Source organism: Chlorocebus sabaeus, chromosome 23, assembly GCF_047675955.1.
Source record: "Chlorocebus sabaeus isolate Y175 chromosome 23, mChlSab1.0.hap1, whole genome shotgun sequence".
NCBI classification, from domain to species: Eukaryota; Metazoa; Chordata; class Mammalia; order Primates; family Cercopithecidae; genus Chlorocebus; species Chlorocebus sabaeus.
In genome coordinates, this window is record NC_132926.1 from 12,270,298 (window position 1) to 12,284,198 (window position 13,901).

Below are 13,901 nucleotides of genomic sequence, written 5' to 3' on the forward strand. Positions count from 1 at the left end.
CCCAGAAGCCAGGACTCAATCAAATGCTTCTGTTTTTGAAAGCAGCACTCTAAGCAACTCTTCTTAGGACTATATTAAGACTAACAGGCTGGTCACTCCTCACCATCACCTCCTGCAAGTCCTTGAAAGTCTCCCTGGCCTGAAGTGAGTGACCCAAGATGTGTGGGTCTTCCTTGGGCCAGTAGGGGGGCCCAGGGCTGAGCTGCAGTCACCAGGGATCCAGTGCTGGGAGAGAAGGTGGATCCTCATGTGACTTCTGTGTACAGGTCACATGAAGTGTCAAATGATGGATTGGTGCTAAAACCCTCAAGGCTGGACCCCCAGCTCATCCAAATACATGTGCACATTACAGAGAGAGACATTTAAGAGTCCTTTGGGATGAGAGAGGCAGGGTTTAAATACCAACCTTGCCCCTTATTTGCCACCTGATTTTGGAATATCAGTTGGGATTAAGGTAATGTGCAAATTAAAAGAAGTCCCAAATAATAGTGACTAAATAAGATAGACATTAATGTCTGACGGGCAACAGTCCATGACCGATATGGCAGTCCTTAGTGCCAGGAACCCGGGCTCTGCCCTCCGTAGATCTTTCCAAAGATCTTGCACCTCACAGAGCAAGACAGCTGCTGAAACTCCAGCCCTTATGCTCACATTCTAGCAGGCAGAAAGAAGTAAGGAACAAGAAAGGGGAAATCTTCCCCTCCTAGCTCCTTTTAAGGACACTTCCTGGAACTGTATACATCGTAGCAACCCAAACCCCTTTGGCCAACCTTAATCACATGACCACATGTTGATGCAAGGGAGCTTAGGAAAGCTCATTATTCTGGTTGGCCATGTGTCCAGATAAGAATCAGAGAGTCTAGACCTAAGGAACAGGGAAGATCATGTATTGAGGGACAGCTGGCCGCTTCTGCCACCATGGGGCAAAATCACATCCTTTCCGATCTCTGCTTTGTCAATCTGTAAAATGGGATGAATAATAGTATTCATAGAGTCATTACGAGAATTAACTGAGATTCTGTAATATACCAAGGACGCTGTCTGGACTATGGTGAGCATGCATTATCTTTCAAGAGATACATTCTTGTGACTCATTGCTCTCACCTTTGATCTGCAATAAGAACCAGTAGAATTGCCGTTTCAAAACTCATCTCAGGCTGATTTAATGTCGTGTTATCTTAATGGCAATACCTGGTTTGCAAGGGGGACAGGGAGGGAACTCACAGGGGCACCACTGCGGGGTTGCCATTGTCCTTCTTTTACAGATCAGCACAGTGAGGTGCACAAATGTAAAAGACAGATGCAAGGTTACCTAGTTAAGAGAAAAAGCTAGACTTTGGGCCTGGTCTTCTCTCAAGCCTGGGCACCTAACACTGCATTATACTGCCACTCTTCTGTGAATACCATGGGCAAGTATCCTTGTGCCCAGGAGATTCCAATGGGAAAGGCTTTTCTTGGAAGGCATGTTTCATGCTGCAGGAACTTTCATAGCCAACCCCGTGGGCCCTAGCAGGATGCTGCCCAAACACCCCCCATCTGCAGATGAGCTCGGGCGCCACATTCAGTATTCTCTGGGGAGGCCTGCAGCCCCTAGGCCATGGTGGGAGGCTACGCCTCCCAGTGGGATGGGGGTCTTCTAGTGGTCAGCAGCCACCATGCTTCTTGGCACACAGTGCTGCAGTGCAGGTTTACTCCAGCCCCAGCCTGAGTTTGTGTGGGTAATTGCTCAGCACTATTCTTAAGATGTGACATCACAGGGCCTTATTTTTTCACAATTGCTACCTGTGGGTGCTGGTGCTGTGGCTGAAGTTCCGGGTTGGCTGAGATACCCAGAAAGAACCACAATTGCTCAGGGGCCTTCCACCTACGGGAGCCAAGGAAGCCAAGCCAAGGAGCTCTGCCAAACCTGGCACCAACTCTGTCCACGAGGAGGGTTTGGTGAGCTCTGGACACTCATGTGCCATGAGACCTCAGCCCGAATGCAGAGGGTGTGGGACCAGACTTTCTTTGCAGTTGTGGCCTGGGAAGCTCTGAAAGACCTGCAGGGCAGTGGGTTAGAGGGACTGTAGGGGTATGGAAAGAAAGGTCTGCTTCTGAGAGTCCTTCCTTGGGCTTTTGTCCTCAGCTATCTCCTGGTGGCTCAGCCTGACTGAAGAATAAGGTGCCAGGAGTGGGAGGGAAGAGGAGTCCGAGGGAACTGGGGAAAGCTGAGGCTGAAGCATCCACCAGGATACCATTGTGTGTGTGTGTGTGTGTGTGTGTGTGTGTGTGTGTGTGTGTGTGTGTGTATGTGTATGAGAGAGAGAGAGAGAGAGGTATTTAGGCAGAATTTGATGCTGCAGACTTGGGGCAGGGAGACATCTTCTATATGCTATGATGTACACCCACAGTCCCTGGTTTCTAGAGCTGGTCATGCTTCTGAGCTGTGGGACAATTTCTATCCAAAGCCAACCTTGGTCTGGGCTTACCTACTCCTTCTGTGCCCCCCATCCCACCTCCTTTCTGTGCCCTGCAACCACTCTGGCCAGCACTCATCAATATGTCTTCTCTGACCTGATTAAACTGCAAACTCCTTGAAGGCAGAAGCCATGTCTTATACCTGAGTCCACTGCATTAGCGCAGCACCTTGCATGTAGTAGCAGCGACTCAACGATGGCAAAAGAATAAATTCTCATCTGGAGGCTGTTCCAGTGTCATGTATATCTCTCTTCACCCTCACCCTGTAGACCCTCTGGCAGACCATATACCCTTGTAGGACAGGGGTGCTGACAATCTTTGGTACAAAGCAGGCCTGGGGCTGACTGGTGGTTCTGACATTTACATGCAATTGTTTACAAAAAAAAGTTGTGATTGATTGATAGTGTCATTCACTTATATTTTTTTCTTCACTTGCCCATTCATTGAATTTTCATGGGGTACCTATGTACCCAGGCTCAGGGGCTGGTGCTGGGTTCACACAACAGAGTACAGGCTATGATCACTGCTTGGAATGAATTCACCATCGGAAAATGACCACACAGCACATCTCAAGGGCAGCGACTGCAGGCTATGAGAGGAGCAGGGCAGGGACACCTAACCCAACAGGGAGAGGAGTATGTGGCTTCTTGCTGGACATGGCAGCTGAGCTGAGCCTGGACAATGTGTGAGAATCATCCAGGACACAACCGGGGAGCAGAATGAGGCTGGCAGGGAGAAGACAACATGGGAAAGGGGTCTGTTCAGTCCTGTCAGGGCAGCCCTGGAGTCCAGTGTATGACAGGGCAGAGCTGTCCCAGTAGAACAATTCTTCGGCGCTCTGGCTGGGAATTGGGTATTTTTCCTCCATGACTTTTGAGCATCCAGGCTCCCTGCTCATCTGGTTCTTGCCATAAATAGTTCACCTTGTACCAGGTTGAAATGAGGCCTCCCTCCTCAACTGCCCCCATTCCTCCCCTCTTTCCTCCTGGTTTGGCACATACGCACTTCAGGGAGCCTGAGCCAAGTAGGGAGGGGACTGAGGGAGGCAGGAAGGATGGTGTGGACAACCACAGCAACCTGGTTGCTAGGCTCTCCTCGTCCACAGAAATCCATGCCTGTCAAATGCAAGCTTAGGTGCTCTGCCTTGCTCTTTCTATCTGTAAAATGGGGGTTAGATAACCACACTTCAATTAAATGCAATCTAACACCTATTTATTGAGCTCCTTTTATGTGCTAGGTACTAGGTTAGTTTTGGGGAGGACAGAAGTGAACACAGACATAGTTTCTACCCCACTGAGGTCTCAGTTTATCTTCTTCTAGCTCACTGCTTGGTCAAATCCTATCATCTTTCAGCTTAAATGTTTCTTCCTCAAAGGGGCTTCCTGACCTCTGATCTGCAATAGAGCCTTGCTTCTTTCTGGTAGTGTTCCTTCTTCCCATTAGAGTTTGTAGTTATATCTTGATTTTGGTTGAATATCCTTACAATCCTGTCTCCTTCAGTAGGCCATGTCCCATGGGACATTGGCTTAATATTTCATTTCTTGAGCTTGGCACATAACTGATCAAGCTAAAACATACTTGTTGAAAAAAAAATGAAAGAATTGGGGAAGACAGATGTTAAATATGTGATTTCGAGTGGGAGGAATGTTCTCTCTACAAAAGAAACTTCCCTCGGGCTGCTTCCCTTTAGGATCTCCTGAGGTTATGTTCTTACCAGTGGTGTTGCTAGCTTCTTCTTTAGGGCAGGGACTATGTCTTATGGGACCCAGCAAGGTGTCTAGAAGAGTCAGTATTCAGAATACTAACTGAATGCCACCATGTGACAGACACCATGTTAGGCCCTTTCTGATACATTCTTTCAAAAGTTTTCAGTAAATGGTCCCTTGCACAGTTGAGATACTGAGGGTTTTCCATAACTGGCACTCCATAGAAGTTTATAGTTGATGAAATCACTAGGGTTGATCTAGTCTCGAGATTATAAAAGGCTTGGTCGGCAAAGCCTGAATCCTGTCCTCTTGCTCTCCTTCCTAGACTGCATGAGTTTCAACACTCTCTCCACCTTCTCTACCAACTGCAAGTCCCTGGGCTCCATCCAGACTCCCAGCTAGGGTGCTTGGCTGGTGAGCAGCACAGCCAGCATCTATGCAGGTGCTGGGGGCTCAGGCTCTCAGATCTCTATGTTCACCAACTTCCAGGGCAGATTGAGGTCTGGGGACCCGGTTGCGGGGATGGCCAGGGGTCTGGTGAGAATGGGAGGCATCCACAGTGAGAAGGAGACCATGCAAAGCCTGAACGACCGCCTGGCCTCCTACCTGGACAGAGTGAGGAGCCGAAAGACCAAGAACCGGAAGCTGGAGAACAAAATCGGGGAGCATCTGGAGAAGAAGGGACCCCAGGTCCCATTACTGGGGCCATTACTTCAAGACATTGAGGACCCAAGGGCTCAGATCTTCGCAAATGCTGTGCACAATGCCTGCATCATTCTGCAGATCGACAATGCCTGTCTTGCTGCTGATAACTTTAGAGTCAAGTATGAGACAGGGCTGGTCATGTGCCAGTCTATGGAGAGCGACATCTGTGGGCTCCACTAGGTCACTGATGACACCAATGTCACTGGGCTGCAGCTGGAGACAGAGATCGAGGCTCTCAAGGAGGAGCTGCTCTTCATGGAGAAGAACCACAAAGAGGAAGTAAAAGGACTACAAGCCCAGATTGCCAGCTGTGGGTTGACCGCAGAGGTGGATGTCCCCAAATCTCAGAACCTTGCCAAGATCATGGCAGACACTGGGTCCAGTACAAGGAGCTGGCTCAGAAGAACCAAGAAGAGCTGGACAAGTACTGGTCTCAGCAGATTGAAGAGAGCATCACAGTGGTCACCACGCAGTCCGCCAAGGTTGAAGCTGCTGAGGTGACACTCAATAGAGCAGAGACATACACTCCAGTCTTTGGAGATCGACCTGGACTCTATGAGAGATCTGAAGGCCAGCTTGGAGAACAACCTGAGGGAGGTGGAGGCCCGCTACACCCTGCAGATGGAGAAGCTCAGTGGGATCCTGCTGCACCTGGAGTCAGAGCTGGCATAGACGCGGGCAGAGGGGCAACTTCAGGCCCAAGAGTACCAGGCCCTGCTGAACATCAAGGTCAAACTGGAGGCTGAGATGGCCACCTACCGCCGCCTGCTGGAAGATGGTGAGGAATTCAGTCTTGATGATGCCCTGGACAGCAGCAACTCCAACTAAACCACCCAAAAGACCACCACTCGCCAGACAGTGGACGGCAAAGTGGTGTCTGAGACCAGTGACTCCGAAGTTCTGAGACATTAAGCTAGGAGAAGCAGGGTCCACTTTGGGGAGCAGGAGGCCAATAAAAATTTCAGAGAGCAAAAATAAATAAATAAATAAATGAAAGGCCTTCATTTCATGGGCCAACATCTTTTTTTGTGTGTGCATCAACTAATTTGAGCACTATGCTGAGAAAGATTCTGTGGCTGTAGTGGGCTGGAGGTGACCCCCAAGATGTATGTCCATGCTCTAACCTTTGAAGCCTGTGAATGGGACCTTATTTGATTTTAAGAATTGGAAAATGTGAAAACTCGCATTTGCAGATGTAACTAAGTGAAAGATCTTGGGATGCGCTTATCTGGGTTACCTAGGTGGGCCCTAAAATCAATGACAAACGTCCTTTTAGGAAACAGAAGAGGAGAAGACATGGACACAGAGAAGGGGAGAAGGCCATGTGATGACAGAGACAGAGATGGGAGTTATCAGCCACAAGCCAGAATTCCATGAGCCACCAGAAGCTGGAAGAGGCCAGGAACAACTCCCCCGGAGCCTTCGGAGGGAGCTTGGCTCTGTTGACACCTTGGTTTTAGACATCTGGCCTTCAGAACTATGACAGAATAAACTTCTGTGTTTCAAGCCACCCAGTTTGTGGCAATTTGTTAAGGGAGATGTAGGAAACTAATCCAGTGGCCTCTCAGCTTGGTGGGAAACAGAGCCCTGGTAGATTCTATGCCTGCGTGGGCAAGGGAGGCCACATGGCAGGGCATGTGCTGGGGATCGGATGCCTTTGACTTGGATCGACCAGGTCTTCTGGCTGGGGCTTCCTCTGTGTAAACAGACACCAGATCACTCCATCACCGAGTGATTCAGCATTAAATGGTGCATAGATGGAGAAGGATAGAGTTCCTTTGTGGGAGTGGGAGCAGCGGTGTAGGGAGCAGTGGCAGCACTAGTAGCTTTGTCATCATTGACTGAATAATAATGAAGGGGGAAAACATTTGGGGAACTTGGGGAAAGTAAAGACAGTGGCTGGTCATCTTTTTCATCCCCTGGCCTGGCTGCCTATAGGTAGGACCACTGTGAGTTGTGAGTCATCCAGGAAGATGGCGGGGAATTCATCCTGGCAAGGGATTCTGCTTCTGTTGGAGTCGCCCATTCCAAGGTTTAACAACCCTTCCCATCAAGGCTTCCCCATCACATTGGAGCCATTCACTGCCCCATTTGAACCTTGGACCAATCTACAGCCAAATATCAACCAAATCCCATCCATCATGTAACAAAAGGGAGACCAGGGTGGAGACAAGCAGCCCAGGACGCTGACTCACATCCTTTCTTGCTGTGTGATTTTGGAGAACTTCCCATCACTGATCCTTAGTTTTCTCATCTGCAAAATGGGAAGAAATTAACAATGCCTATTCCAAGAAGTTGCTTTGAGGATTCAACTAGATCACAGGTATAAACAAGGCCAGTTCATTTTAATAACTGTGCAAAATGTTCAATTTAAAAGCAAATCTTTGAGATGAACAAAATAAAGCAAGCAAAATTAGGTGTCTCATTGAATTCCAGACCCTTTAGCCTTTCCTCATGGGTTTTCTTTAGTAATCACTATTTATTGAGCACTGACTGTGTGCCAGACACCTTCCGTGTCATCTCATTCAGTCCTCGCAACAGCCCAGTGAAGTCGGTACTATTGTTATACCCACTTAACAGGTGAGGAAACTGAGGAGAATGACTTGCCTAAGGCAAAGTATTAAATGGAAGATCCATCTCTTAGCTATCACATGACTGAGTATCTGCACAGAACACTCCTCTCCTAGTGCTCCTTTGCTGTCTTGGTTTGGAAAGTGGACCCCAGTGAATCCCCTAAGACCACAGACTCTTTGAGAAAAGGGAACGCAATCTTGTGTTCTTACACCCCAAGCACTGGTGTGAGAGTCTCATGCAGGATAAGTAACACTGTGCAGAAATCATGAATAAGTGAGTCAATAAATTAATAAATAAAGGAGAGTTTTTAGAAGACAACTTTATACTAAGATGAGAGACATTGACACTATCGTCTACCTTCCTGTGTGACACTGTGTGTAACAGCTCTGTCCTCTGTAAAATGGATACAATAATATGCCCTCTGCCCTGTCATGGAGACTGTCAAGGGACTGTTCAGCTTGAATACAGCCAGATGACGCAGTTTTTGCCCACGTCTGTATCTCCATCAGTGACTGGGTCAAGGGACTGTTCAGCTTGAACAAAGCCAGATGACGTGGCTTTTGTCCAAGTCTATATCTGCATCAGTGACCAGCGTAGAGTACGTATTCCAAGGTTATTTGCTGAATGAGTAAATGATTCAGAACATTTTCCCCCCAGCCATTTCTAAGTTATTAAAAGTTGCCAACCCAACTTTCCATTGGATACACAATGAAGAGGTGGAGTTGTCCTGGTTTGGAGCAGGCTTCTCCCCCATCCTATAGGAATTAGCTGAAAACTGTGGTTTGGTTAGGGCTGGCCCTTCAGTTGGAGCCATGTTTATACATTCACTTGCTGGAGCCTAGAGAGGGTTAAACCTTGGGCAGCATGGCCTGAGTGTTCTCCAACCCTGCCTTGCCCCATTACCTTGCCTCCAGCTGAGATTAGGCCATTAGTTTACTCATAAACAGGTGGCACACTTCACCTGTGTGTCTGGAGATAAGGGCCACTTTGAAGCTGTAGCTCTGAAAGCGACACTCTGCACCCCCAGGCCTACCCACCGCTTTGGTCTTAGCAGTCTGGGAGGTTGTTCTTTGCCGGCAGCTCTGCCCTGTCCTTTGGAAACCTCTGTGCTTGTATCAAGACCCAGAATGGCCACACAGACAGAAATGGAATCCATGATAGGGCTTACAGAATATAAAGAGTCTTGGGCCAAGAGGGCACGGGTCAAGTCCTACAAACCCCAATCAGGGGAAGGTTGGAGAACCCTCATTCTAGGACTCAGGCTGAAGTCTTCCAAAGGTGAAACTCAAGTAATGCCCTATTTCTAGTCCCATCTAAACTCTTTGGCCTTCCTCCTAGGTACTTCTTCCTTGCCAGGCAGATATTAGGAATAACCATACAACATCAGATTTCCTTTGGCAATCCTGATTATGAATGGTTTAACTTGACTCACTAAGACACGCTAAACCCACAGGACAAATCTAGTTTACTGCTTGTTTTTGGATGGTCCATGGGCTAAGAATGGTTTTCACATTTTTAAATGACTGAAAAAAAAAAGAACATTTTTGACATGTGAAAATTATATGAAAGTCAAGTTTCAGGTCCATAAATAAAATTCTACTGGAATAAGCAAGGCTCATTCATTTACATATGGTTTATGTATGTAAATGACACATACATAAATGTATGAGTAGGTCTCATCACTTAGCACTGCTTCTTGGTGCACGGAAAATCACAATGATGCCACACCTATCAGCTGTCAGTGTGAAAGATATTTTCAGACACAAAATATGGTAAATCCATTGCAGATCAGCACTAACAGACAAACGTTTACAATTGAGTGTGATGTGACAAAATACTAATTTTGAAATCCAATTAAATGAAATATTATTCCCCCCCAAAATAATTCCATCTTCTCATTAGCAAACCTGTATTTCAAGAAAATGGACTCGGTTGTTATTATTTTTTTATTTTCATCGATAAGAATTTTGTGGTCTTTTCTTTTCTCTCTTGCATCTTTACAATATCCTAGATTTTGCCTCTTGGTCTACAAAGCCTAAAATGTTTACTATCTGGACATTTACAGAAAAAGTTTGCTGGCCTCTGACCTAGGCCATTGAACTATGTCAGAAATTGCATTATTTTAGTCTCCCAACTCCATGTCCTCAATGATCCTATATCCATGGAGAGGCTAGAAATCCTTTAAAGACCACGATCAAAATTTTTGGATTTCCTGCCTCATCACTCTTAGGAAACCATGAAAAATTAACAGGAAGACCCACTCACATGCATTTCTTGTCCTGGTTTCCTGGTCCACTCATCTCCCTTCCTGGCATAACCAGTGTCCCCTTGATACTCTCAGAAAAGTCTCTGTGACCTATCTAGGGCTCATTAATTTTCCTCTCCTCTGCTCTAACTTCCCATAGGAGAAATTTAATTAATCCTGGTCCCTTGATGGATGAACTGATACCAAACCAATGGAAAATTAACTCCCTTATTCAAATATTTATCAAGCATAGTGCTAGGGGCCAAATCAGTGAGAGATCCTACTTGGCGTACACCCCAAACCCCAAAGAGCAGGATGGCTTGGGGGAACTGGACTGGAATCAGGAATCTTGAGCCTAGGTTGAGCTTGAACTCCACACTTCCTGTCTGTGTGACCTTCTTAAGTGGCTTGATCTTTCAGCCTGCACTTCCTCATCTGCAAAAGACAAAGCTCAGGCGGAATTACCTCCAGGCTAGCTTGAAGATTTATTTTAAACTGGGTAAGTTGGCAATGAGGCACTCATCAGCAGGAAAGGCACTGAGGGTTGCCAATGGCGTCCTCGCTACCAACCACTGAAACCCAGTCCTGTAGATTTTTCCCATCACCAGTCTGGGACAAAATGTCTTTTTAAACCTTTGCAGCCACCATCCCCCCTCCTTCCTGCTGGCCCCTCAACCACATGCCCCCAAGGAGTTCTGGAGCAGGACTTACCTCCCACAGCCCTGGGCTCAGCCAAGCCCAATTTCTTCATCCAGGATCAATTATTTTTTTTCTCCTTACCTTAAAGAATAATAATGAATCATACTGCCAACCCCATAGTCCTTTCTATTATTCTCTCTGTCTGACTTTGGATTTCCTCTTGGGTTGTGTAATTTGGCCTTTACAATATCCTTTCCATGCTAACAAAAACGAAGCACTTGGGAGGAGGTGTTAGAGGAACGTTTGGTCTCCAAAGCCAGGAGTTTGGTGATTTCTTGCCTCCTACTCAGCCACTTCAGTCACCAAATCCTGCTGCCCTTTTCTTTCTAAATTTCTCAATTCCACCCCGCTCCTTCCAAGGCCCTTAGCCATTGTCTAGGTTGATTGAACCAGCATCTGTCTCTTAGTTTCTTGGGACTCCAGTTTCTTCCCTGCTCCTCTCAGCAGTCACAGGGATCTTTCTCAGTGCAGGTCTGGTCATATGTTTCTTCCCTACTGCTTAAATCCTTCACAGCTCCCAACTACCTAAAGAATAAAATCTAAGTTTCTCACATTTTGGTAGCTTACAGTTGAATCTCACGTGGTTTGTCCAAAGGAGTACTTTCTGAAACTGAATGGGATGTTTTTAGTAGGGACACATGCTCAGTCAGCCCTGAATCTGAGTTTAGGGTCCCTATAGATTGTTACTCTGCTCACCTCTTGAAATGGACATTTGTCATGTGTTTGCCAGCCATTCAAGCCCCATTTTCTTTTCTTTTCTTTTTTTTTCTTTTTGGTAAGAATTCCATGTGAATCTTAAAAAGAGTCAGAGCTCAGGTACCACCTCTCCTTATCCAGGCAGAGTGAAGGTGTAGGACCTCCACCAAATCAATTGGACATTGTCCCTTGGGCTTTGAGTCTTGAGGGCAACATGCAGGCACAGGTAAAGAAATTTCTGCTGAAGGAGTGACAAGGAGCCAACACTGGGGTTCTAACCACAGTGTCCCAGTGGTGTGATGCAAAGTGTTAATTCCTGCACCTGGTCTTCCTTGGCCCTCACCTTTTTCTGAACACTGTTTTATAGCCTTACCTTTGAACCCACAAAACTGAAGAGCTTTCCCTTCTGTCATTTTCCACTTATGGTTATCTAGAGTGACTTTCTGTTGCTGCAAATAGATGCTGCCATCTCTGTCTCCTCTGTTCCTTGAGCTCAAAGCTCTGACCATCCTTCTTTGCATCGCTATAGACTTCTACCTACTGTTGATGGTGGGAGAGCAGCCAGTCCCATCATAGAAATGTTTTGTTACACAAGTCAATTAAATTCTCTTGGGTGGAAGTTTCTATCATTTGCTACCAAGAGTCCTGAACTAATACAGTCATTAAATAATAACTGTTATTAAATTTAGCAAACATCTGCTGAGTACCTACTATGATTTAGGCTCAAGGAGAGGCCAACACTGAACCTCATTGGCCATGAGTAATTTGCTCACCCTGGAGCTGTTTCCCAAGGGAAAAGTCAGGGTGCTGTTACCAGAAGGAGGAGGTGGGCTCTAGACGCTGAGCAGACAAACAAAACAATATCAAACGCATGTTATCGTCATTGTTGTTTTGTTAATTTTGAAATGAAGAAAATTGTTTTCATCCGGAGATAAGGAACGCTGGAGTGGTAGCAGAGAGAAGCCAAGCTGTGGACGAGGTTTAGGCATGTGCCTTCCCCAGGGGAGGTTAATGCCAAATTCTCGGTGCTGGGAAGAGGGGACATGCTTGGTCATTCACCGTGAGGTCTGCCATCAATCGACTTTCTGCTCACATCTACTTGGATTGCCCCACTGTAGGAATATTATCAGGGAGATTTAGGGAAAGAGAACATAGGATTGCTTTTAATATCCAGTTCCTTATACACCTTCCCACACTCCATTTATTCATTGATAGATTCAGGTTGCTCTCAAGGCTGAAATACAGAGTTAAACACCTTGCCCTGTCTGGCCAAGTGGCTTTTATAAGCCCTCCCTGTGTCCCTGTGCCTGTTTTCTCATCTGTAACATGGGGGAGAGTTTGAACTGCACTATTGACCTTGCAAGATTGTGTGAAGATCGAACCTGTGATTTCAGTTTTGAACACACTGATAAGAGCCTCATAGAAACATCAGGCAAAGTGATATCTAAGGATAAATGTGCTCCTGTCTCCACCTGACTGAAACCATATGGATGGTATCACATTGTTTGTAGAATGAATATGAGTTCTTCCAATGGTCCACAAAGCCCTGCCTGACCTGCCCCCTGCCAAGCCTCCAATATCGTTGTATGTCTCTTTCTCCTTCATCAGCCTCCTTTCTGATCTTCAAGAAATGCAACTTTCCCAGGACTGGGTCTTGTGCTGGCTGCTCCCTCTGCCTGGCTCAGAGCTTTTCTCTGTTCTCATCTTTCAGGTTCAGCTCAAACCTTGTCCCTTCACAGAAACCTTCCCTGACACCTGGAACAAGTCAGATGCCCTGATGAACATACTTGTAGCATCTGTGCTTGTCCTTCTTAGCTTTGATTTCAATTGCGTTAATTATTTGTATGATGAGTTGATGTATGTATGTCTGTCTTTCCTACTAGAATTTAAGTTCCTTGAAGAAAGGGACTGTAGGTGACTTAACCTATGTTGAGTCCCACCTTTCAAATGGAGATGCTCAATAAATATTTACCAAAAATTAAATTCCCTAGTTAGTAATAAATGCATTACTTAAGGACATTAATTTAATTCCTTCTCCATAGTAGGTTTTGGGATAGATACTAGCCAATGTCATCTCTCTTGTCCAAATTAGTAGATTGGGTAGAAAATTCAAAGGCAGGTGGGATGAGTTAACAGGTTCACAGTCAAATGTGCACATTCAGAGAGAAACTGACATGGAAATAACCATCCCCTACTCACCTTCACACAGACAAATCATGCAGTAGCCATTTGGGCCTGACAGAGAAAATTCCTTTCTGGTAACATTCAGAAACTAAAAGTTCCTGAAGCCATATCCAACATTCTATCTGCAGATGGTTAATAAGCAATACTCTTTATTAATTCAGCAAGTAATTGTTGAGCACACCTACGGGGTGCCAGGCTCTGTGCTCTGTCCTGAGGTGGCTGCAATGAACCAGAGGGACAGGACCCTGCTGTCAGGGAGTCTACAGGATGGTTGGGAAAACAGAAAACAAACAAGTAAATACATTAACTGGTCCTGAGCAAAATGTTTTCAAACAACCTGATCTTGATTAATTATCATAGGCCTCCCTGTAAATTAGGCCTGGGTAGCCCCCTTGTACAGAGAAGGGTCTGAGGTGCAGAGAGGAGGGATTCACATAAGCGAATGGGTGAATGGCAGGGCTGGAATGTGTCCACTTTGTCACTCAGGGACATTGTTTCCCTCTTTGTCCAGCACATCCTACAGCCTGAGATTCAGATAGAATGAGTTAGAGGTTTTGGTGACTGAAATGGAGCTGAAATTTTACATAAGCAGGATTTATCGAAAGCAGACCAGATGTCATCAGCATCCTGCTGCA

General features: G+C 46.1%; 1 pseudogene; it reads left to right on the plus strand.

Annotated features, from left to right (window-relative positions):
• Positions 1–4,493: 4,493 nt before the first annotated feature.
• LOC140709905 (keratin, type I cytoskeletal 18 pseudogene) lies at positions 4,494–5,780 on the plus strand (annotated as a pseudogene).
• Positions 5,781–13,901: the final 8,121 nt, after the last annotated feature.